Source organism: Marmota monax, unplaced genomic scaffold (assembly GCF_021218885.2).
Source record: "Marmota monax isolate L192 unplaced genomic scaffold, Marmota_monax_Labrador192_F-V1.1 WCK01_AAM20220418_F8-fsc00060, whole genome shotgun sequence".
Classification (NCBI taxonomy): domain Eukaryota; kingdom Metazoa; phylum Chordata; class Mammalia; order Rodentia; family Sciuridae; genus Marmota; species Marmota monax.
In genome coordinates this window covers 10,959,974-10,986,197 of record NW_026692826.1, presented here as the reverse complement: position 1 = coordinate 10,986,197, position 26,224 = coordinate 10,959,974, and the positions used below count along the sequence as shown (strand labels likewise).

Below are 26,224 nucleotides of genomic sequence, written 5' to 3'. Positions count from 1 at the left end.
CCAGCTTTTAAGTAGGTGCTGGGTAAATTATTGTGTCTAACCCACACAGTCTGAATATCTTGCTCGTTACATGCATCTCACATGTTAAGGGTCCAGAGTGAGCTACCTGCCCGGGGCAGCTCAGACACTAGGGCACCCTCCTGCAGTGAGCTTCCCCTACAGCTGGGGGAAGGGGTGGTGTTAACAGAGGGAGGGGAAAGAACATCCACAAATCACAGTCCCTTCCCGCTGGCTGCGGGACTTCACCATTGGGGGGCATGAAGCCTGAACTCTGGAGGGCTGCACGGGACAGTACCTGCGCGGGCCAGGAGCCTCTCCAGCAGCCAGCACCGGTGCTACAGCTGCAAAGCCTTGCTGGCTGCATGACTGGGGTCATCCAAGAGCCAAGCTTGTGTGTGAGTTCAAGCCCCACTGCCTTTTCATCCAGTAAACACCCAGTCTCAGTCCATTGCGGGCCAGCTGAGGCCAAGGACCTGCAAATCCCAGCCTCTCTTGGATGGCATGCACTGAGAAGGGGTGCCCAACAGCTCCACGCAGCCAGGGGTCGGTCGCTTCCTAGGCTCCAGGCCATAAATCAGGGGAACTTGAAAAAGTACTGCAGAAGAGGATCTTGGATTTTTTTTCCTTCTTCTTTTTAAAGAGTCATTTTTTATTTTATTTTATTGTTTTGGTAATTGTAGATGGACAACATGTCTTTGTTTTTATTTTTTTTAGTGGTTGATGTACTTTTATTTTTTATGTATTCATTTATATGCAGTGCTGAGGATCGAACCCAATGCCTCGTACATGCTAGGCAAGCGCTTTTCCACTGAGGTACAGCCCCAAGAGGGTCTCATCTTATTCAAAATCTCTGGAGACTGAACTTGCTCAAGGCAGGAAAACAGGAGCACATGCAGGCCTGAGACTGCAGGAACTGCCCCTGATGATCCCTGGTAGTGCGGCTGCCTGGGGTCCTGCTCCAGCCTCCCACTTCGGGAGGACCTGTGTTCTGGCTGCCCTGGAGGTGCACCCCCCCCCCAAGGGTCACACTCAAGCAGAAAGCACACCCAGATGACCTTTCCTCTGAAATTACAAATAGTTCCAGTGCTGCTTGAGGGTTCCTGCCAGCTTCCTTGGGCTCTGGGTGGACATGGCTGTGAAGGGCGGCACCTTCTCTCCACATACCTGTTGGAATGGAAGCAGAGGCGGCAGCTCCTACCAGGAGCATACACGCTGGGTTTTGCTCTCAGAAACAGAAAGAACCTGATGTGTTTCTTGGGGACCTCCCATCCCACTGTGTTGCTGTGGCCAACTACCGCCTGGCCTGCCCACCTCTGCCACCCACCTGGCTCCTGTTGTGGCCAAGGCATGGGGGGCTCTAAGCTTTCTGTGGTTGGGTGGATGATCGTGAAGAAGAACCACAGAACTGAAGTGATGTGGAGGACTGTCTTTACCACCTGCCCGTACGTCACGTTACATGGAAAGCACTTCAAGTCGACTTCCATCTGACTTAAAATCGTGAAGTTACTTGTGGAAACTCGAGTTCGTTCCCATCCTTGGAGTGGAATGAAACATGTGCTCTTGATCATAAAGAAAATCTGAAGTGCCACAGGAAAAATGGGCAGATTGACATGAAGTCTGATTGACAGTAGATGAAAAGAAGTTTTTAAATATGTGAGAAGATGCTCGATTCATAACAGCAAAAACAGATACACCTATGCTACCAGGAATAGCCTGGCAAGTCTGATGCTGTCTCCATGGGGAAGTGAGTGAGGCAGGTGCTGGACCTCAAGGTCAAGGCGGAGGTGTGACCCAGCCCACTTGAAAGTGGCCTCACAGGCTAACCCGCAGCCCAGGGGAGACCTGAGAGACCACCTACCCATAAGGAAAGTCTCCAGGGCTGGGTCAAAAAGGAGGCGATGGCGTGAGGCTGGGATTGTGCCTGTGAAGCACGTGGATGGACAGTAGCTGCAGGTTGCTAGGCCCAGGCACCTGACAACCAGACACAGCATCAGAGCGGCGATTCTCCGTCTGACCCTGCCCATACGGCACAGGCAAGGTCTGGAGGTGGCTCTGATTGTCAAGAGGGGATGACCCCACGCCTAGTGGGCGGAGGCAGAAGGCCAGGAGGCAGCATCAGTGGGACTGAGGCCAGCTCGCCGTCTAGCCCTGAGCCTGCCTCGTAGCAGGATTTCGGGTTGAGTGAGCCTGCACTGAAAGGGTGCAGAAAGGTGACCCACATCTCACCTAGAAGGAGCTGTAAACTCCTGCCTAGCTCAAGCCAAGTCCCAGAACCACCAGAACCACAGGAGCACATCAGGGCCGGGCCTGGAGTCACTGTACAGCTACTGGGTGTGAAGCCCTGGACCTCTGCCCTAGCTTCCTTGTAGATAGGCTGAAGGCCCCGCTCTGGCTTCCTGTATCACTGCTCTTGGCTTGGGGACCCTGGAGGCAAATCACCATGCACAGATGTCGGCAGTCCCGTGAGGAGTGTGGCAGGAGGGACAGTCGGGAATGCCAAGGCCCAGAGGGGGCTGATCCCAGGGTCCCTGAAAGCCCAGGCCTGGCTGAGTGTGGCCAGCATTGGCAATGCCCCCTGTACGGTGGACTAAGGCCCAGCTCTTCCTGGTGCTGCTGCACGCTCCTGGTGGACTTGGTGTCACACAAAGCAGACATTAAACTGGGTACAAAATGCCCCTCAGGGTGCTGAGCTCTCCAGAGCCAGCATCTTCGTGTGCCACTGGAGATTAAAGGCATGTCATTGGAGTAACCAGGCCAACATCACCCTCTCCCTGGGGCCTCACACTTAGGAAAACAGGAGAGAGCTTTCTTTTTCTTTTTTTTTTTTTTCAGTTGTTGATAAAACTTTATTTTTATTTATTTACATGTGGTGCTGGGGGTCCAGCCCAGTGCCTCACACATGCTAGGCAGGTGCTCTGCCACTGAGTTACAGTCCCAGCCCTGGGAGAGAGCTTTCTTGAAGGGAGGCCATGGGGGGGGGGGGACACAGCTTGTCGGTGGTAATTAAATGCTACTTGTGAACACTGCAGTGACTTGGGGTTCCCAGCTCCAGCCCAGGTCTTCAGAGGATGTGGGGGGGTGTTCCCCTATGGCTACAGCACTTGTAGTCAGTCAAAACCAGGCAAAGCCCTTGCTCCTGGAGCACTCCGCACAGGAGCCTGACCCACCTCGGCAAGCTGCAGCAGGACTCGAGTGGCACAGTGAAGAGCTCGCAGTGCACTAGGAAGACAGAGCCTCAGAAGCGGCCTGTGCTGCGAGCCTGGCCTCTTGCCTGGGCCTGCGCATGCCAGGGCAGACCAGGCGGGGGACCTGGCCTCTGCCTGCCTTTGGTGTCTTTGTGATGACCTTCAGCTCTGATTAGATCCCTGCATTCTGGGCAGCAGGGTGATCATGGGAGCAGGGTGCATCCACTCAGTGACCCCCTCCTTGGGGTCTGAAGACGTCAAGATGAGGGCAACGAGGTGTCTTCACGCTTCTCAGGGGTCACAGCTCCCAGCTCTTGCCAAGCACTTTGCAGACTCCTGGAGCAGCACCTAAAAGTCTCCTGCCGTGGCCCATCACCTCCCAGGAACAGCGGAGCCGGGTAGGCAGACCACCCATGAAGAGGCAGACCCCCACAGGAGCAGTTGTCTCATGGGAACCCAAGTGCCCCCTCCAGGACTCCAGGTCTGGCAGACAGACATCCTGTGAGGCAAAGGGGGACGGCCCTCTCCAGCAATAAGGGTCTCCAGAGCCACCTCACAGAACCAGCGCTAGAGAACAGTCAATCAGACCAGTGTGAGGAAGTCCCAGCTCTTCCTCCACTGAAACCCAAGGCTCACTCAGCACCCCAGAGACAGGGCTGAGTTGCTGCCCCACGGTGCCTTCCCAACATAGCCACACCTGCTCTTCAGCATGGCTTCTTCTGTATGGGGCTGGGGCAAACGGCCAGACCTGGTTTACTGGGGTCCCTAGAGCCGGGCCTCTGGCTGGGCCTGGGCAGCTCTGCCCACTGCACGTGGCCCCTCAGTCTGGGCCCGCCTTAACCTGCTGACGTGGTGCTACTGCAGCAGGGCACTCAGCATGCCACACTCAGCACTGTGGCCAAGGTGCTTGTCAGCGTGCGTCTCACCACTGTGACGTTGGCCCGCGAGAGACGGGGACCTGTGCATCATGGCACCTAGTGTACAAGACCATGGTGAGGACCACAGATAAGGAAGTGCTCAGAACGGCCCAGAGCACAGGTCCTCCAGGGAGTGAGCACACAGGCATGCACACACTTTCTGATGTGCGTGGACTGCTTCCCGGCCTCCTGGCCAACATCAAGCATGCCCCCTGTTCTCAGTGTCCCCTCAACACCTCCTCCATCTTAGGGCAACCCACTCCTGGACGTGGGAGAAGGTGCTGGAATTGGAGCTGCCTGTCCACTTCATGGGTGGACATGGCATGGTCACCCTGGGGCTGTACCATCCAAAGCCTACATCGTCCTTTCTGAGCCATTGTGTCTCCTTGCTTCATAGAATTCACAGGGAAAATAATAAAGGTTTATATTATGAAGCCTTTTAAAAATATTTTAGTTATAGTTGGACACAATACCTTTATTTCATGTATTTATTTTTATGTGGTGCTGAGGATCGAACCCAGGATCTTGCACACGTGAGGCGAATCTCTACCACTGAGCCACAACCCAGCCCTATTATGAAGTTTTTAAGCTTAATAACTTAAAGAAGAAAACTAGGGCTGGAATGTGGCTCAAGCGGTAGGTAATGCGCTTGCCTGGCGTGCGCGAGGCACTGGGTTCGATCCTCAGCACCACATAAAAATAAAATAAAGATGCTGTGTCCACCGAAAACTAAAAAAAAAAAATTTAAAAAAAAGAAGAAAACTAATCAAAAAGTATTTTCAGGGGCTGGGATTGTGGCTCAGCAGTAGAGCACTTGCCTAGAACATGCTGGGTTCGATCCTCAGCACCATATAAAAATAAATAAATAAATAAAGATATCGTGTCCAGTTACACCAAAAAATAAATATTAATAAAAGGATCTTCAATATCCAGAGCACAAAAATAATAAATTCTGGTGAGGACGTGGGGAAAAGGTAGACTCACATATTCTGGTGGGACTGCAAATTAGCACAATCCCTCTGGAAAGCAGCGCAGAGACTCAGAAAACTACCGATGGAGTCACCCTCTGACCAGCTGTCCCACTCTTTATTTATCCCAAAGATCCAAAATCAGCATACTAGAGCAACACAGCCACCTCAATGTTTATAGCAGCACAGTTCATAAAAGCAAGGTTATGGAACCAGCCCACGTGCCCATCAACAGAGGAGATTAAGAACATGTATTTATATGTATTCACACACAAAGGACTGCACTCAGCCAGAAAGAAGAAAGAAGTCATGGCATGTACCATGATTGGGTGGATGAAAATGCAGAACATCGTGTGTTTTAGTCACTAATTTGCTGCTGTGATGAAAGACTTGAGCAGAACAACTGTAGAGGAGGAAAAGTTTACTCGGGGGCTCACAGTTTCAGAGGTCTCAATCCATAGACAAAAGGCTCCATTCCTCAGGGATGGAGGTGAGGCAGAATATCATGCAGAAGAGTGTGATGGAGGGAGGCAGCTCATATGATGACCAGGAAGCAGAAAGACTCCACCTGCCAGATACAAATCTATACCCCAAACCACAGCCCCAATGCCCACCTCCTCCAGCCACACCCCACCTACCTTCAATTACCGCTCAGTCAATCCCATCAGGCATTAACCCATTGATTGGGTTAAGGCTCTTGTAACCCAGTCACTTCCCCTCTGAACCCTCTCGCTTTGTCTCACACGTTGAGTTTGTGCAGGACACCTCGCATCCAAACCATAACATCATGGTAAGTGAAATCAGCCAGACTCAGAAAACCAAGAGCTGAATGTTTCTCATATGTGGAAGCCAGACCCAAACAAGGAAAGAAGGTGGTAGGAGAGGAGACGAGTATCATAAAGATACGGGAAGACGGTGGAGTAGATGTAGGAGAAGGGGAGGGAGGGAGGGAGGAGGGAACGAGGCAGACATACGGAGTGAAGTCAACCACAGCATGTTGCATGTCATGTCAGTGCACCAAAAGAATCTCACCTGTATGTATGTGGAGGAAACCCAGTAAAAAATAAATAAAGGAGTCAGGTGCGGTGGTGCACACCTGTAATCCTAGTGGCTCAGGAGGCTGCGACAATAGGATCCCAAGTTCAAAGCCAGCTCAGCAATGGCGAGGCGCTAAGCAACTCAGTGAGACCCCGTCTCTAAATAAAATACAAAACAGGGCTGGGGATGTGGCTCAGTGGTCAAGTGCCCCTGAGTTCAATCCCCAATACGCCCTCCCCCCCAAAAAAACCCAAACAAATAAAGGAATGAAAGGAGGATCAATTCATCCCAACTTTACACAAACTCCATCTGCTCTGGGTTGGGAGATGACAGTGTGGTCGCAGCGCAAGAGCAAATGGGCCTCGGTGGCCTGGTGAGGTTTAATCAAGGGTTACCGTGCTGCTGTGGGGTGTGTGCATGCCCAGTGCACTGCGGGTGGCCAGGGAGCAGGAAGAACAATTCTGTGTGTGTGTGTGGGGGGGTCTGGGTTCTGCCACTGTCTGCGGGGGGAAGAAGTCTCTGTTTCCTCTGGCTTGAAGCCAGAATTAGACAGGCAATCAGCATAGACAGGAAATCAGTCAGGTCGGATTAGAAGGCCAGTTCTGAGTGAGTCTGGGAAGTTGGAGACTGTCCCCTGAAGGACTGAAATGTGAATTCCTCTGAGCCCTTCCTCCACCCTATCAGGAACCAGCCCCTTCTCCCACCTGTTGCCAAGGTCACCAGTCCCAGGAATTGCCCCTCCCTACAGGGAACCCTAAGATAGTCACTGTGTGCAGGGTTGCACCATCCTGCCCTCCCCCCCAGCCCACCTGGTTCCCACCCTTAGGCCGTCCCACTGAGCATTTCCTAGGCCTAGTCATGTACTAGGAAGGAGAGAGACAAGGGGAAAAGGGAGGAGAACCTAACAGGCCTAGGACATATAAAAAGGGCAGAACACCTCACTCCTCGGGATACCAGGACACCACTATGGCCCTTCTCCCTCCCCGGAGACGTCCATGTTCCTCTTCCTAAATAAACCCTGCTTTATATGCCTGCCTTGGCGTGCTTCTCTAACGTCACACTTCAACATGTGAGGGAGCAGGACTCGGCCCTGGTAACGGCCGCGTCACTGCCAACCCCAGCTGGGGCTGCCCTACCACGAGGCTGCTGAAGGGCTGGTCAGTACAGCCAGTCAGAGGAGGCAGGCAAAGGGCCCTGGAACTGGGGGGACCAGGGCCCTGAGCTCCCTGGGTCCTTGGAATCCCTGCTCGCGCAGCGCTTGCTCTCCACACTGGCTGCTTTCCTCAGCCCCAGGCCACGGGGTCGGAGGGATCTGGGTCCCAGTGATCCAGGTCCTGGCACTGGTGCTGGCAGTGCTGGACACCACCGGTTTCTGCCCAGGCTGCCCATGAGCCCTGGAGAGGTCGCTCTCCTCTTGCATCCGTCCACGCCACCTGCCACAGAGCCCACCACTGCGTCCTGCACCCAGTCCTCACACTTCCTTCTGCTTCTTCACGGGCACTCCTGCGGCCTCTGCCTGCCGTCTCCGCGGCTCGCTGGAGCACTTCGCTGGAGCTGCTCTGCACTTCTGCGCAACAACTCTCGCTCCCCTGCCACCCTGCTTGGTGTCCACTGCTACTCCTCCTCGATCAATCACAGCTCTCCCTGGAGCGCAGCATGATGAGTGCTTTCTCAGGAAACCTGGACACCTGGGTGCTCAGACCCTTCACTGTGCGGGCATCTTCCCATGCTGCTCTGCAGGGCACGGGTGAGGTCTCCTTGCTGGGCAAGGGTGGAAACCAGGTTCTTCATGTGGTCTCTTTTGACCCCAAGGGGCTCCTCACTGTGGGAGGAGTCTTGTCACGGCTCCTCATGTGTGGCCTCAGGACTGCAGGGATAGAGGGGACATCCCAACACCCCTGGCCTCCTGGGGGCAGGGTATGTGGTCACTGGAGTTCCAGGTGCACACCTGCTTGTTGATCCCCTCATGTACGCACACGCTCCAGATGGCCTGCCCGTGGGGCTGGTTTAAATTTGTCACTTCTAGACAATTATGGCCCAACAGGTCTGGGTTTTGTCCTGTAGCTCACTTTCTGGTTTGTCACTTCCCAAACACAGCACCAACAGTGTGGGTGTCAAAAGAAAAACAACAGTTAGGACTGCAACAAAGAGTCTCCAGCAAATCACGCTGCAACAAGAGGGACTCGGTCAGACGGGAAGAAGTTCTGACTGCGCGTCTGAGAGCCCAGTGCTGTGGCAGGGAGGCTTGAACTCCCGCCTTCACTCCACTCCCCTTCGATGGGGCAGTCCTGCTTGGGGTGGGGAAGCAGAAACGGGGGACGTCTCCTTTTGTTCCACAGCACCAGTGCAGGTGCCTGAAGAGTCAGCTGATAAGGTGGCAAGGCTCAGATGGCCCTCGGCAGCTCACACATCTCCACTGTGCTGAAAGGACTTGAGCCACCGAGTGGGAGACCCAGGATGGAGCCAGAGGAACAGGACCCGCTCGGTCACATCACCTGTGCCTGGCCTGAGTGTCGACCTCTGGGGCCCACGCAGGTAAACCAAGGCACGAGGCCACTAAGACCTTTCCAAAGGTGGGACCCCCATGGATACCAAAGAAAGATTAGGGGGAGGGGGTGAAGGGTTCCAGAAAGCAGCAAAGGAGAAAGGAAAGAAAGTGGGAGGAAAGGAGAAAGATCCAAGAGCAAGAGACAGGGGATGGGGCGCTCTGAGGGGCTCCTCAACACTGTTCCACCAGCCACACAAGCTTTCGAAGCATGTCTCCCTCCTCACTCTGCACTCTCTGGCCATCAGGAGGGGCTGGACTCCTTCTTGGGAGTCTGGGGTTGGAAGCCCGTCCTTACCTTCCTCCCTAGCAATCAATTAATACGACCTATTCTGCACCCTGTTGTGGTGTGAACTGATCAACACAATCAGTAAGTTGTAAGTATAGGTCATAGACTAGAGGAATAAAGATCTGATAAGTAAGATAACAGAAATAAGCAACTGTAAGACATAGGATTTAAGTCATAGAGTCAGCAGCAAGACTCATTTCTGAGAAAACAAAATGAAAGTTATTTTCTGCTAAATTAAAAAAAAAAACACATATTGTCTTGTGTACTTTGTACCCCACAAAGATGTACTCAACCCAGGCTATGGTGTTCTTGGTGACCTCGACTGTGACTGTGAAGTAGATTCTCACCTCTGCCAACCGCCTGATCAGACCCTAGATGCGGCTGTCTGAGTTGCTCCGCTAACTGCTGTTTTCGTGTCTGTGACTGGCTCGCTTGCATGACGCTAAGGAAAGTCCTTGAGGTACGGTTTTTGTCCTTAAATTCCCAAGACACAGGCCAGGAAACTGCTGCTCTTTCAGAGAGCAACTTGAATTCTGCTAGACTCAGCCCCTGACCAGGTATAATTGGTAAAATTGGCAAAATGAAAATCCTTCAAATTATCCTTCAAATTTGGACTTGGAGTGTTTTCCGAGCGTCTTCCCACAACACACCGACCTGAGGAGCAGGTGTTTTTGCATGTACCCGCCATCTACAACACTCCAAGCAGGAAGGTTTACCTCCAGGCCACCCCGCAGTTCTCTGGGGGGTAGGCCCTCACTCAGGCATTCCCTCAATGGGTTTCCTGACTGGGGGCTCATTTCTGGGGGTCCTCTTCAGAAGCTGCCATCTCAGATCTCTACCGACACTTCTCCAAACCCTAAAATGACAGGGAAAGGCCTGCACTTAGGGCTGGACTCCTTGACTGACTGGGCTGGCCCTCTGGAGGGTCTCCTCACAGCACACATGTGGCCACGTGACGCCTGGGCTCCACAGGCTGTGGGACCCTCTGATTGCTCACGGCCACCTGGGCTCCACAGGCCCGGGTTAAGGACTCCTAACTCAGGGGAGCATTCCACATTTGATTCAATCACCAACTACCTGTGCCACAGTGGCTCATGCCACAGTGGAGACAGGAGCCAGGAACCCTCCAGACAGGTGCAGCCTACAAAGCAAGGTCTGCACTTGCCATGCCTGACAGGTGAGGGGCTACCAGGCTTCTCGTTGCCAGAGGTGAGCAGGGCTGAGTCCTGGGCCTTCAGCTGCCCAAGCCAGGATGGCCAGCTCCCTGCCTGGGGAAGGTGTTCTGCTCCCTACAGCCAGAGCAGACAGACCACCCCAGGATTAAAATGAAGCTGGCCACACTAGTTCTCTACAGTTCCCAAGACTCTTACTTTCATGGGAGAACTTTTTTCTTCCTCAATACAATCTTGTTTTCTTACAAACTCAAAGTCACAAAGTGTTTACCTAACACTCACTGTTCACATAAGTGTTCATCGTGGCGACTCTCCACAGTAAGTCTGGGGGCTGTGGAGGCCATCAGAGCACCACACCCTCTCCTTGCCTCCCAGGAGGCAGCCACCATTACCCAGCAACCGGGCCAGAGGCAGCGGGCAGTCATGAGCTGGGGGGAGCCCAAATGCAGGCCCAAGGCTTATGACTTTGGTGTCATGGTTCCAGCTCAGAAATAGAAAACCCTGCCACCATCACACACAGGAACAATACCCACAAAGAAGGCACAAAACTCAAGGGAACTACATAGAGACCCACGTGTCTCCAGGTCACTACCAGCTCCTTGCAGACAGCCGATCCCGAGAAACACAGCTGCATGTGACACAGGGTGAAGGGATGGGTACCGAGCTTGGCAGCAGGAGTGAAATGAGCAGACATGCACAGGCACACACTCGTACACACACAGACACATGTACAGACAACAATATGGCATTACACACATGCATCTCCTCATGTGCAAGTACCTCTGCAGGCCGGTATGCCTGAGGGTTTTAAGGATCATAAATTTCTAGTATGATTCTAGCCTCCAATTCTGATCTGGTACATAAGAGATTGTAATTAGCACATTTGTATGCAAATACACTGTTAAGACCATTTTTCCTCTGAAGTAGTTATTTACACCAGCACTCCACTCCAGAGCTCAGAGAAGAGAGGCTTAGGTCCAGCCCACGGCACTCTATTTGAAGAGCTGATGGTAGTGGGAGGTGGCACGGCCCTGTGTTTCCAGGAACACAGCCCAGGAGGGGGTGGACAGTCCCTCTTCTCCCCACAGGCCCTATCCCACTGAAGAGCTCCTCCTTTCTGGACTGGGATGCCACCCCTGTAAATAAAAGCTCCCTCAGAGGTTCTCGACAGCCCCGAGGCCTGGTGCCTGAGAGATGCAGTGCTGAGCGACCGTGCAGGTCCTGCCCACTGGGAGAAAGAGCCCTGGTTGGGCTGGAAACTGCATCCTGGATGCTAGTGAGGGAGCAGATCACTTAGAGGCAGAGAGGCTGACATGGGCCTGGAAAGCAAAGGAGCTTGGGTTTGAAATTCTCACGGCTATCTCAGTGGTCCTGTCCACCTATGCCCATCAGCAGTGGTGGGGAGTGTGTCCACACAGAAACCAGCTTATTTACAACAGAACAGCACTCAGGCAAAGAGAAGGGCAGCAGGGGCACTTTGTGCCCAGGGAACTCCTGTGGGCGCTTGGGTCAGTGGGCTTGCCAGTAGCACCACACCCTCCCCACGGGCTGTGCAGGCAGCTCTCTCCCCAGCCAGGCGGGGGCAGGCGAGGCCCACCAGGACAAGTGACTGGAAATGTGGGGGCTGCCTCGGGGCCGCCCCTGGTTGCCAGGCCGTTTCCACGCATTCTAACCAGGAGGGGTGGGCTGACATGGCCCTGGCCCAGGGCAGTGGCTGTGGCGAGGCCACATCTCTCTCCACCAGCAGGTAACAAAGAAACATCCCTAGGGGTGGCTAGGTGTGGGCATGGAAGTTTCCGTGATGTCTACTTTCTTCATGTTTTTCTCTCCTGCACTTTTTCATTTTTTTTTTCAAAAGGTACAGGTGATTTTAGAACCAACTGTAATTTCAGGGGAGCAAAATGATATCTTTCACAGGGGACTGAAGCCTGGGAAATGGCCGTCCTGCCGTGTCCTTGCTGACACCCACCCTGAGCACTGAGTGCCCGGTGGATCAGATGCATCTGTGGCCAGGCCTCCCTGATGTGCTCCCTTGACTCCCGCCGGGGCTGCTTTCCACGCAGCCATCCGACCCTCGGGACAGGCTGAGAGTGTGCGCCCACTCACTGTCCCTCGGCTTATTTGTCCTCCGAGGTGAACAGACTGTGACATGTGCCTTTGAAAATCATCTCAATTCTAAGACGATGGATTTCCACTCACCCGAGCTTCATTCCTTTCCTTCTTAAAACTGCAGTGCTACACTTCAGACGACGAATGTCAGAGCCAAGTAGCGTCTACCCCAGGCAGGCGGCTAGGTTCCGACAGGTGGAACACCACAGCAACACCTCGGAGGGAAGCCGCACAGCCACCTCCTCCGCCAGGCCCCAAGGACATGAGGATGCCACTGACTGGAGGGCAGCTACGTCTGAAGCCACCTCTCAGTGGGGAAGATGGGGAAGGGCACCGTCTCCAGTGGCTTCTCATTACTACAAGGAGAAACCAGGCAAGACCAGCCTGCCACTGGAGGGTGAGGACTGACCTCCACTTGCAGGGACACAGCTGAACACCGGGACCGCAGAGAATCGGTGGTGAGGCCCACTCATTGAATGCAAGAGTCAGCCAAGCTGTGGGCTGTGAAACCCCTTACCTTCCTTTACCCAGCAGCTGGCCGAACCACAGCGATCGGAGGGGCCCATTCGGGAAGCCTCGGAGAGGGCGTGGGAGTACATTTCACAGGCGTGACAGGTGTCCTGGAGAAGGCTCTGGAACGCGGACATGGACCAGAACAGGTGTACAAACGCGGTGCCCTATTCTTGGACAGGACAGCTCAGCGTTAGGGAGATGTTTCCCCTCCAAGTTCACCTATAAATTCAGTTCAGTCCCTTGTCCAATGAAAACCAGAGTCACCTATTTTGTGGAGTCAGACACGTTACTGTAACATTCAAATGTGGAAGAGCAGCGGGGGCGCACTGAGACCCCACGAGGAGGAAAACTAACGTAGACAGGATCCTCGAAAACCTAGAGGGACATGGGCAAGCGATGCAGGGAGAAAACAGCCCTCACAGGGGGAAGAGCCCAGACACCACGGTCAGAGTGCTGGGTGACATGCTGCGTCGCCTGGGGACCCACAGAACCTGGAAGCCCGAACGCCTCTGTGGGCCAGTTGTGAGGAGGACTCTCGCTGTGAGGATAGCCCTTGCTGGGATCCAGCAACTCCCAGCCAGTCACCTTGAGGCACTGAGGCCCTGGACACGGTGGACACTGAAGACGTCGGAGCACCTGTGCAGGTACCTCCCTTCAGACGGACGGAGCTGCGCAGGTTGGAACAGAAACACAGGTGACCAAGGCACGCGGCAGCGGGAAAGGCCAAGGCTCTGGGCTGGCGCAGTGACTCCCGGACACCGCGCTGGGGAGAGTCTAAGTGCCAAAGAACACGGAGCCCGTGACACTTCCTAAAGGACAAGAGGGCACTCCTCCCCTGTCCAGAGGGATGGGGAGCAGCCGGGCACTTCAGGATGGCCTCTCAGAGGAAGGTGGGAAGGGACTCAAACTGCAGGGTGTGCCACACCCTCTCCATCCCACGGGCTGAACGCCAACCCTGCAGGGCTCACCGATTGATGAGAGCAAATGGCCCAGGCCAGTCCCAAGACCATGCCAGGCAAGGAGCAGGCCTGCCCTGGAAGCGCACTCTGCTGGGAACCTTGGCTGACAACAAGAAGAGCTGTGCCTGGGGGCCTGAACCAGGCCAGGAGGCCCCTGAGGGCAGGAGGGTCCAGAGTGAGTCCCTCCTGCCAGAGTTTCTGCCACTTCCAACCTGCCCTCAGCCGGGTGCCCAGCCTCTGATCCATGGGCATGTTCCAGACCCAGACCACAACATGCACACGTGCACCTTTTAAAGTCTGCTTCCTATTTAGAGAGAACTGCAGACGAGAGGTCTCTGGTACCCTCCACTCGGGTGGCCCTGCTGTAGCGCCCTGTAAAACTAAACAGCCACAGCAGCAGGACACAGATGCAGACAGGCCCCATGCAGCACCCCACCAGGACCCTGCTGCCACTCTGCAGAGCCCACCCCTGCCTGCCCTCCAGCCCTGCGGTTCAGCCACCTCCAGATGCTCAGAGATGGAGCTGCGCTCTGCAGCCTTGGGGCTCGCGTTCTCACAGGCGCAGCTCCTGCGGGTCCACCCAGGCTGTGCGTATCAATGGCCAGTCCTCTCTGCAGCCCAGACTCCTGTGGCACCAAAGATCCTGGCTTGTGTAGCCATCCACTTGTGGAAGGGCACCTGGGTGTTTCCAAGCTTTGGCTCTTAACAAAGCTGCTATGAAAACCCGTGTCCAGGTTTTCCTGCGGACGTCTCCACTCCTCTAGGATGAACGTCCAAGCTGCAACACTAGGTCATGTGCCTGGGGCATGTTCTGTTTTATGAGAAACTGTGGCACAATTTTGTGGAGTAGCTGCACCATTTTACATTTCACACACTACGAGAGATCGGTTTTCTGCATCTAGGCCAGCATTTGGTTTTCTTTGTATTTTCTATTTCAGTCATTTTAATGGGTGTATCATGCTACCCACCATGGCTTTAATCGACTGAACGTCCCCAAAGCCAATGGTACCTTTCCATGTGCTCATTTATCATCTGCACGTGCTCTTTAGGGAAATGTCTGTTCTCATGTTTTGCCCATTTTCGGTTGGAGTTCCTCAACTGGTTGGCTGCTGGTTCCTCATGTAGTCTAGACTTTGGTAACATTTTCTCTCACTCCAATGCCTTTTCATTTTCTTTTTTGCAGGGGTACCAGGGATTGAACTTAGGGACACTCAACCACTGAGCCACATCCCCAGCTCTATTTTGTTTTTTATTTAGAGACAGGGTCTCACTGAGCTGCTTAGCACTTCGCTAAATTGCTGAGGCTGGCTTTGAACTCATGACCCTCCTGCCTCCGCCTCCTGAGGTGCTGGGTTTACAGGCCTGTGCCACCATGCCTAGCTCTTTTCATGTTCTTGAGGGGGTCTTTGCAGAGCGGTTTTTAATTTCCATGAGGTCCAATTGATCCAGTTTGTTTTTGGATCCTGCCCTTGGTATATCAGGCCTAAGAATTCTTTGCCCCAAGGCTGTATCCCAATGCTTTTCTCCAATTTTTTTCTAGAAATTTATATTTTTACACTTACATTTAAGCCCAATCCATTTTGAGTAATTTTTCTACAAAGGCTGAGGTGTACGATGAGGGACCCCTGCCTGACACCTTTGTGTGACTCTCCTGATTGGTTCTGTGCCCTATCCTATTGGTCCATGCGTCTATCCCTCTGTCAGTAGCACACTGTCTTGATGACTGTGGAAAGCATCGATACTGAGTGGTTCTCCCACTGTGCTCTCCTTTTTCCAAATTGTTCTGATTGTTTTAGATCCTGAGCTGTTCCATATGAACTTTACAATAAGTTTTTCCATAAAATAGTGCAATTTGCGGGGTTATGACGGGGGACTGAACTCAGGGGCACTTGATCACTGAGCCACATCCCAGCCCTATTTTGTATTTTATTTAGAGTCAGGGTCTCACTGAGTTGCTCAGCAGCTCGATCTTGCTGAGGCTGGCTTTGAACTCATGATCCTCCTGCCTCAACCTCCCCAGATGCTGGGATTACAGGCCTGTGCCATACACCTGGAAGTTGTTGGGATTTTGATACAAGTTGCACTAACATATAGATCAGTTTGAGGACTAACACAGAGTCTTCTAATCCATGAACATGGTATGTCCTTCGATTTATTTAGGTCTTCTTTGTTATCTCTTATTCACATTTACAATTTGTAGCACATAAGACTTGATATTTTGTGTATTTATGCCGAAGTGTTTTATTTTCTTTGCTATGATTGTACATGGCCTTGCTTTTGTTTCTTTGTGGTGCTGGAGATTGAACCCAGGGCCTTGTGCATGCTGGACAAGTGCTCCAGCTTCAGGCTTCGTCTTCAGCCTGGCCTGCGATCTTACTTTTGGTTCTCCACGTTGATTGCTGGCACACAGAACTGTGACTCACTGGGTGTTGGTCGTCTACACTGCCATCTTCCCAGCTCACTTATTGGTTCTAGGAGTTTTGGGGGGGAACATTTCTTAGATTTTTTTACATAGATAATTGTATCATTTGCAAATAGAGTTATATTTGTTCTTTAATGGTTTTTACGTCCTTTATTTCATTTTCTTCATTTTCAAAAACTCCAGTGTTATGCTGACAGCGGTGCTGAGAGTGAAGAACCCTATCTTACTCCAGGTCCTGGGAGAAGAGCTTTCAGTCTTTCACCTGTAGGTTTTATGCAGGTGCTCTTTGTCAGGTTGAATACTCATTTCTAGATCTCTGGGAGTTTTTATTGTGACTAGGTGTTGTATTTTGTTAAATGCCTTTCTTCATCAATTGGTGTGATGATATCTTATGGTGATATGGCGGGAGATACTGGTGGATGTTTGAACATTGAACCAGCCTTGCATACCTGTAGTAAATTTCACTTGGCTCAGTAACTTTACACATTGCTGAATCCACTTTTCTAATACGGTGTTGAAGATTCTGGATGTGCATGTATGCAAGCTTTGACCTGTTGTCTTCTCTTTTTGTACTGTCTTTGTCTACTATGGTCATCAGGCAATGCTGACTCCTCTCTTCTTTGAATGTTGGATAGACTTTTCCAGTGAAAATATCCTTGGGAGTCCTTTTCCAGGAGTTTTTAAAGAATTAACCCAATGTTGTGACTCATCCTACTGATTTTAGACCTTTCCTCTTTCTCATGTCAGCATTGGGTGCTGTCCACGTCCCACTCAACTGATTTGCATATATCCTACATATTTTGATCTGTTGTATTTTCATTTTCATTAAGTCCCATGCATTTTAAATTTTCTTTTGAGGCTTCTACTTTGGCCCACAGATTGACTAAAATCGTATTATTTAATTCCCAAGCGTTTAGATGTCTTTATGGTCTGCTTCTTTCATCTGTTTGTGTCTTCTGCCATTTGAGGAGGTTTTCCGGCATCTGTCTTCAAATACTCCTTCAGCCCCACTCTTTTTCTCCTCTTTCTAGGACCAGATGATACAAATGTTGATAGGTTTGTTACCGTCACACAGATCCCTGTGACTCTGTTCACTTTTCTCCAGTCTTTTTTTTCTCTGTTGTTGATATTGGGCAATTTCTATTGATCTGTTCTCCAGTTCACAGATTCTGTTTTCTGTCATCCTCTACTATTTGCCCCCATGCAGCAAGGTTTTTAAAAAACTGTTATTGTATTTTCAAGTTCTATAATTCCACTTTTTTCTTTTTATATCTTCTTTTTCTTTGCCAAGGTTTTCTATTCTTTTATCTGTTTCAGGAAAACCTGTAACTGATAGGTGAAGCCTACTTCAAAACACTGCTCATGTGATCCCTAATCAGATCCATCTCCAGGTTGGTGTCTGTTGTCTTTTTTTTTTTTTTTTTCGTTTATGTTTTGGTTTTTCTGATTCTTGGTATGATGAGTGAACTTCTTATCAAATTGTGGATGTTTTGAACACGAATTCTTTCACATGTGAATATCCAGTTGTCCCAGCACCATTACTGAAAAAATGATTTTCCCCATTGAATGGTCTTGATACCCTTATCAAAACTCAGCTGACCTTGGTTCAATCCACAGCACCACGACAAATGAACAACCTGACAGTAAAGATCAGCTGACCACTGATGTATGTGTTGGTGTTTTGACTTGCAATTCTATACCACTGCCCATGATGTCTCTCCTTATAATGCCACACAAATTTGATTACTGTAGATTTGTAATTAGTTTTAGTACGAACAGAGTTCATTGCCACTTTCTTCTTTTTCAGGATACTTTTTGACTAATGTTGGTCCTTTGCAATTATATATGAATTTTAGAATTGTCTTGTCCATTTCTGTAAGAAGACAGCTGAGATTTTGACAGGGACTGTATTGAACCTATACATCAGTTTAGGGAGTATGCCCACCTTAACAATGTTAAATACTCCAATCCAAGAACATAGCATATCTTTTCATTTAGTTAGATCTCCTTTAGTTTCTTTTAATAATGTTTTGTAATTTTGAATACACAAGTCTTACGCCTCTTTGGTTAAATTTATTTCACATATTTTATTATGAAGATGATGATTTTATTATTTTTATAACATTGCTTAATTCCTTCCAGATTGTTCACCATTAGTATATACAAACATACGTGATTTCTGAGTACTGACTTTATGTTCTGGTTGGTTTGAGCAGGACTTGATTGCCTGTCTCTGTGGTCTGAGGGTTCTCTTCATCCAGTGACTGGAAGTGTGCACTAGCACGGGTTTAAGTTTGCTTATTAATTTTGCCTTCTATCTTTGCTGCTTCTCTTTGCTAGGTTTGCCCTGGTGCCTGACATCAGCTGTGATCTGCCTGCCCTCAGCACTGCCCTGTGTGAAGGCACACTCCCCACACTCCCTCCTGGCCAGGACTCTGCAGGCCTCCACTCTCTTTTCCAGGTCTTCCTTTTAGCTATCTATCTATTTATTTGCTTTTGGTACCAGGGATTGAACCCAGGGTTGCTCAACCACTGACCACATCCGCAAACCTTTTTATTTATTTTTAAAATTTGGAGACAAGGTCTTGCTAAGTTGCTGAAGGCCTCGCTAAATTGCTGAAGCTGGTCTCAAACTTGTGTTCTTCCTGCTTCAGCCTCCCCAGCTGCTGGGATTACAGGCCTGAGCCATTTAATTTTAGCTGTTGATGGACCTTTATTTTGTACATTTATTTATATGTGATGCTGAGAACGGCACTGAGAACCCAGTACCTCACAGGTGCTAGGCAAGCGCTCTGCCACTGCGTCCCAGCCACAGGCCCTGAAGTCTTCCTTTTGAAGTTTCTCTTTCTGTAAATTCCGCCTCAGCCCTTTTCTCTCAGATTATCTCAAGCTCCTTCTGTCTTTTAAAGCCCATTCTGCATAAGAGAGAGCAGGCTTTCCATGTGACAAGCTCCCTGCAGTGAGCTGACAAAGGCTCCCAGAATCTCTCCCCCCCACTCAGACCAGACAGTGGCGGCTCCTGTCATCTGTTGGTCCTTCAGCTCCCTGGGGTGAGTAAAGAGCTGGCTCAGCAAGAGCCAGGCGCACAACCCAGACGCGCCACTGCAGGGCCTGGAGCCGACTGACCCCATTAGCCAGAGGCTGGGGCCTCTGGGGGCAGGAGGAGTCACGAGGGCCGCTGCTCAGTTGCCCGGGGTGAACCACCTCCTCTTCCCAGTGGAACCCATGTCACACTGTTCAAAACAAATGTCACAGATGGGACCTCAGTGAGCTCATTTCAGAAGGCTGGGTACCTCACAACCAGCCTGGCTACCTAGAGGGACACTAAGTGCCTCCAGTGGTGGCAAGACACAGGGCATGCAGGACGGGGCTGGCCATCGGGAGACGGAACTCACTCTGGAGAAATGGGGCCTCACTCCCACTTGGTACAGGGGAGTGTACACCCGCCACTTGGAGGACCGAGGAATCTCAGTGGGAAGAGTGCAGAGACCCACGTGACTCAAGTCCAGAGCCAGCAAGAGGCAGGGACAACCCTGTCCGGGTCTGCCCTGCACCCCAGGCTCTCAGCTCCAAGGCCTGAGCCATTTGGGCTCCAGGGTTCCAAGCTCAGTTCTTACACTTACACATCAAAAAAGAGGAAGTTCTGTCAAAGCCCCTAACTGCCAGGAGTGTGCCATTTGCCCCTTTACAAATTCTGCCGCGGTGGGTGCGGGCGAGCAGGGGGCCTTCGCGCGTTGCAGTCTGAAAGCAGTGCTCAAGGACAACAGTGGCCAGACGCACATCCCAGACCCCCGCGAGGGCAGCTCCACCCACATCACTCTGAAAGTCGCCTCCGACTCCCTGGAGTGCGCTCCTCTGGAGGCCTGACTGGAGTGTGAAGCACCCCAGAACATCCCTCACTCGGCCCAGCCATGAGCAAGGAGGCCCCACGTCCTGTACTGCTGATGTTCAGTGACCAAGGCCCATCTACCCCCTGCAGAGCCTCCTGGGACCACACAGCACTTCCCAGTGAGCCTCCCGGCCAACAAGCAGCCAAGCCTGACCTGAGCCGAGGCCTAACACGGCAGCACTTGTCCAGGCAGGGACACAGCTCTCCACCCACGTGGCTCACTCCCTTGGCCTCTGCCAAGGCTGGAATGTGCAGCTTCAGCAGCCCCATCCCCAATGTCATGTGTGCCTTCGACTCTGGGGCTTAGGGCTGGGTCCCCGGGAAGTGATTAGATCAGACAAAGTCCCCTTTCACTCATTCAGAGGGTGGAAACTGGTGCTTAGGGCCGGGGCCTCTGGGAAGTGATGAGGTTGGAGAGTCCTCACGGGGTGGAGTCCCCTGAGAGGCTCCTAGTGGGATTGATTATAACAAAGGGAGAGCAACCAGACTGACAGACACACATGTGCTCTTGCCAGAGGGGATGTAGCCCAGGGGCCGGGGCGGCAACCCTCTGTTTGGACTCCCAGGTTCCAAAACCATGAGCCCCAATAAACTTCTCTTTATAAATCAGCCTGTCCCAGGTATTTTGTTATAGTAAAGACAGGCTGATACACCTACATTCCACTGTCACACTGGGATTGGGGTCATGGAGAAACACCAACACTGCCTGCCTACCTCAGACCCACCCGACCTCCTGGGCCTTCACTCTGGTCTCTTCACCATCTGCTGGCTGATGGAAAGGGGCCTGCCCTGCACACAAGGTGTGTGTTAGCCCCCAAAGACTCTAGATTTTAGCAGTTGAGGTATTTTTCTAATTCTAATGAATCCAGCCTGCATTAATTCACTGGAAATGTCTGCAAATTGACTTCCTCTTGCTGTGCAGCCTGGTACACAGCAGTGCCCGATGACGTCAGCAGCTGACATCAGGCCTGTAGCAGGCTGCATGGCAGAAGGCAAGCGTACAGTCACTGTGACACCTACGCAGGCCATGTGACAAACACAGGCAATAGCACCAGCCCCAGGATCATCACAGGAAGACAGAGCGAACAGGAGGCATGGAGAGAGCTGGGATGCCAGGAGAGGGCCAGACCGCAACCCCCTAAAGTAGGCAAAGGAAGTGGGCACAGGCCTCGCCAGCCAGGGAAGGGCCCTGGAGGAGCATGCCTGGGACCTCCTGTGGGCACGCCTCTTGGACAGGGACCGCACCTGGTGGCAAGGACTCACCTGGAAGGCCTGGACAGTAAAGTGGGGTGCACTACACGGTGAGGAGCTCCAGGCACTGGCATCCTGCTGGGAAGTCAGCTTCCCCCCCTGGAGCCTACATGTTCTCAAACTTTTTATCAAACTCAAAATTTCACAGGTTAGTCTTTAAAGATGTCCACTTTGGTGGTGCTTAAGTTTTAAGAACTGGGCAGGTGCAGTGGTGCACATCTGTGATCCCAGTGCTCAAAGAGTTCAAAAAGCCAGCCTCAGCAATGGCGAGGCACTAAGCAACTCAGTGAGACCCTGACTCTAAATAAAATACAAAACAGGGCTGGGGATGATGCTCAGTGGTTGAGTGCCCCTGAGTTCAATCCTTGTACAAAAAAAAAAAAAAATTTTCCCACTAGGGGAATCAGCGAGGCTCTGTGATCAGAGCTGACTGCAGGTCCTGTCTTCAGCCTCACAGGTGGAGCCCGGGGCAGGACCTGGGTTCACTGGCTCACCTCCCACCGTCCAGCTGGGACCACGAGGGAAGCCTGTGCTCAGTGCTGCTCATGGGTCTGCCACACCTGCAACCCCTATTGGCTCAGAGCCCCTTGATGCCCACAAGCGGGAGATAGGGCCAGCCTGGGCACCCACACCCACGCCCACAAGGTGCTTGGAGCCGAGGGTCAGGCTCACCTAGGTCAGAGTACTGGTCACCATACTAACCCTTTACAAAAGCAAATCTGTCTGCCAGACTGGAATTTAGTTAGAACTCTGCCGTATTCAGATCAGATCAGTTTATGAGGCTCTGTGTGGCCCCTGGATTCTAGCCTTTACTTTCACATGCCCAGCACCACCCAAGACTAATCTCACATTTAAACTCCACCATTTAAATATCTAAGAAGGTTAAAAATAACCAGGAAGGTCATTAAGTTCTGGAAAGTGTGGCCCAGGCTCCTGGTCACAGCTGCATCCGGGTCCCTCCTCACAGGAGCAGCAATGCCCAGCAGGTGCAGCTCACAGGGGTCCTGGGAGGAAGAGGGGAACTAAATTAAGAGCTGGATTGCAATAGGAGGAGGGGAGAGCCTACTGTGCTGTGCCCAGGGTCTTGGGCAGGCCTCTGCTTGCACAGCAGATATGCCGTCTTCTGTGGAACACAAGCAACATGAGGCCTTCTGTTACCGTCTTCCATTTCCATTAGTCTTTTTCTAAACTCACCGTCAGATGTAAATACTGGGTGCTGTCTGTGCAGAAAATGTACTACTGGTTTTACTGGGTTCTGGTAAAAGTCTCCCCTCTCAGACTGAGCGCCAAGACACCTTGCAGTGCTCGTTTCCCATCTGACACAGGGTCAGAATGCACACGGTTCACAGCTGCTTCTCAAGTGGAGTCCTGGGAATGCTGCAGACACACCTGCTTGGAGCACAGGTGCCAGGTGAACTGCTGGGACTCTTCCGTGGAGGTCACTGCACTGCGAGCGCGGCCGCCGTCCTTGGAGCAGAGCTCTCCCAAGGTGAGGCACACACCCTCTTTGGGGTCCAGCCCAGGGGCAGGGTCCGGCCCTTGCTCTGTAGGTGCCACTCTGAGCCCTCCTCACAGCGGACTGTCAGGACCCCTGAGGCAGACACTTAACCTCCAGCAAATGGGAGCCCCTCCATGACCAAAGAACACTCCTAGACGGACCAGAACCTAGATGTCTCGGCTCCAAGAAATCACGCGCTCAGATATTCAGACCCAGGTGGCCATTTGGAGCCCTGGGCCTGGCCTCCTTGTTCAGGTCTGCCCCTCTTCTGCATCGACACGTCCCCAAGCTGCCCATCTGCTCCCCACAGCCTGCCCCCACACATCCACACAGGCGAGTCAGCAGCACCTCCTACTCCAAACAGCCCCCTGGCTCCTGCTGCCCTCCTGGCGCCTGGCAGACGCACTTCTCTGGAAGACAAGCTCTGGACCAGGAGACTGACTGTACCAGATCTGCTGAGGGGCCCCTGATGGCATTTACCAGGGCCACCCCACATTTTATCATTTCCCACCAACCTATGCTCTAAAAGACCTATTGATTATGCATCTACACCTGTAATTACGATAATGCGCTCCCAGCCATACCCTGGGCATAAGCTCTTAATTATGATTCAAACAATTAATCAACCAGCACAATTTTCTGAGCATCCGTTCTGTGCAGGAGCCTCCTAGGCACTGAAAAGGGAAAGCCATACAGGCCCTCTGTCAGCCGGGAGCAGGCTTCCTCCTTTCCTTCCTGTATTGCACACACACACAATTCGTTTCTTAAAGTATGGAAATCTCAAGGTATCAGAAGTTTGCAAAGTGGAATGTATATATTGGCACTGGCCTTAAAAAGACCTGAAAGTTGTTCCCCTCCCTAGTAAGACACCAACAAGGCACCTCTGGGCACACATCACAGCCCACATCTTTGTGGCTAGCACCTAACCAGGACCTACAGCAAGTGTATTTTGACCCCTAACGTGCTACATGTTCATAGTTCAAGGGAACAGCGCAATTCCACCCCAGGAGGATTGGAAGGATGTGAGGTCCACCCCAGCCAGAGCTCAGCCCGGCAGCCCGAGGGAGCGGTAGGGCTGGGATGAGCCCTCTCTGCATCACCAAGGGATGCTGGACTCCTCCAGATTTCTCAGCAGACAAGAAAACTGCTCAAGGCGATTCCCGCGCCCCACCTACATCTGACCCCGGGTTTGCCATCTTGACCCAAGGGCTGGGCTGAGTGAGCCACTCAGAACTGCTCTGAGATTTCCCAACTAGGTCAAGATCCATTATTTACAACCTGCGGAGGGCAAATGCGGAGGAGAAGGACTTCCTGGAAGTCGGGGGGAGAAGAGCCGAGAAAGCCAAGTCGGACAAGGGGCCAAGGCTTCCCAAGGACAACCCGCCACCGCCGCGCTGCTGAGCGGGCAAAGTTCCGAGGGTCGGAATGGCTGGAGCCGGGCGGGCTGGGAAGGGACCTCCCGGGCCACCCCGCAACAGCTGAAGCACAAACACTCGCAGGTGCGAGGACGCCTCCCTCCCCGGACCGGCGTCGGGCGGGTGGTGGTGCGGAGGCAAGAGGAGGCCAGTTCACACCCCGCACCTGCCCGCCGAGGTCCGGACCCCCTCAACGCCCAACAATCCTTGCCCCCTGGGGCCACTGTACGAGCCACAGGCGCTGCCCGCGCCCCAGCCGCAGAGCCCCATCTCAGCCTGGAAGGTGCGGCGCACGCTCGGGCTGGGAGTTTGCAGAAATCACCGCTGCGAGAGCCGGGACCCCCGCCAGACTCAGACCCGCCCGCGGCGGGTCGTACAAGGTAGGGTGGGAGGGGGGCCGCGTGCGCGCGCCTGTGCTGGTAAGCTGGCCGTGGGGTGGATCATCTCACCGCTTCTCCGGCCAGGAAGGCGTACACACATTCGCCCATGTCCCCCACCTTCGCGGAAGCACCCACCTTCCAAGCCGGACAGAGCCTGAAAGAGCCCTGGTCTCACCCTGGGGACCCCTATCCCAGTCGCGGGCCCTCTGTCCGTCCCCTCTTCCTCTCACCCAGGTTTTGGCAGGACTGATGCTGGCAGACGGGGCGGCTGCAGGATCCAGGCTCCAGCGGCCCCCTGGACCTCGGTGAAAGCGCACAACGCGGCCGGGCCCGCGCGCCCTGGGGATCGAGCGCGTGGGGCGGGGGCGGCGCCCGAACAGTCCGCCCCGCCCCCTCCGAGTCCCTCCACTTCAGGCCAAAGTGTGCACGGCGGGCAGTGGCAGCCCGCGGAAAGGCGCCAGCGCCCCCATCCCCGCCCTGGACCCCGGAACTGCGGGGTAGACCGCGGCTCCACGGAGCGCGCAACTTTACCTCGGGGCTGGCTGCCGGCTGCACGCGCCTGCCCGCGGTTCCTCGGGGCGGAGCGCGGCGTCCGCTGGCCGGCTGCCCAGAGTCTGGCACCGCCCTGCTCATCGGTTGGTGGGTCCTGCCCGCGGTGGCACGGCGCCCTCTCGCGCCCAGCGGGGTCCTGGGGAGACCCTGCGGCAATCAGAGCCGCCCGGAGCAGCGTGGAACCCCGCAGCTCTGGGAGCATGAGACAGGGCTGGTAGGCCCACCACTTGGAGGAGCAACCTGGGACACGGACAGGTGCATATACACGCGCACAGATCCAAGCTAATGTGCTCACAGCATCGCACTCATGAGACTTACACATGCATAATCACTTGGACACATACACATTCATGCCAGCTCTCACACCCACACCTACAGGCTCACACTCGGTGCTCACGCTCACACACTCATAACTGCAACATCACACACAGGTATACACACACTCAGGCTTTCACACTTCCATACCCATAAACCCGGGCACACAGCCACGTGCACACGCACACATGCACACTCTCATAACCCAACACATGCACATGCACACTCATGCTCATGTGCTCACATGGACATACACCCAGGCACATTCATGCACTCAGGCACTCACATACACACCCAGGTGCTCACACTTGCATTTCACCCAGGGGCCTTTCCAGAGACACTAGCAGTGGACAGAGCAGAGCACATCAGAGCAGTGGACAGAGCCTGAGGCCCTGGGGAGGACATGTGACTATGAAGGTCTGGCTTTGCAGGATGTGCCTGCTGTCAAGCCCCAGGCGACCTGTGGAGGGATCCTGGGCACACAGAAGGCTCCAGTGCAGTGTGTCACTCTTGCATCCAGAAATGGAGACTTTCTGCCCAGCACCAGGCCTGGGAAGGGAGCCTTATTCCCTCTGGAATCATTCACTGGGTGTAGCTGTCGGGAGGCCAGGGCCACTGTCCCTGAGACACCACTGTCTCCCAGGGGATGTGACCATTTCTGGGCAGCAGCTGGGCAGCAGCTGTGCTGTTGGGTCAGCAGATGTGCCTCACAGGGCTGTGTTCCTGGCCCCTGAGGTCATTGTGACATGAAAGTAAGCAGAGAACGAAGGAGCCCTGGGGAGGTCCGCGCCTGCACCCTTGGTGAGA

At 53.1% G+C, this 26,224-nt stretch overlaps 1 protein-coding gene across 1 annotated transcript in view; it reads right to left on the bottom strand.

Annotated features, from left to right (window-relative positions):
* Kcng2 (potassium voltage-gated channel modifier subfamily G member 2) overlaps positions 1–25,085 on the bottom strand; it is a 44,434-nt gene extending 19,349 nt beyond the window's left edge. Inside the window, exon 1 of the mRNA XM_058580698.1 lies at positions 24,781–25,085. The gene's annotated coding sequence lies outside the window, so the exon portion shown is untranslated. The remainder of the gene's footprint in view (positions 1–24,780) is intronic.
* Positions 25,086–26,224: the final 1,139 nt, after the last annotated feature.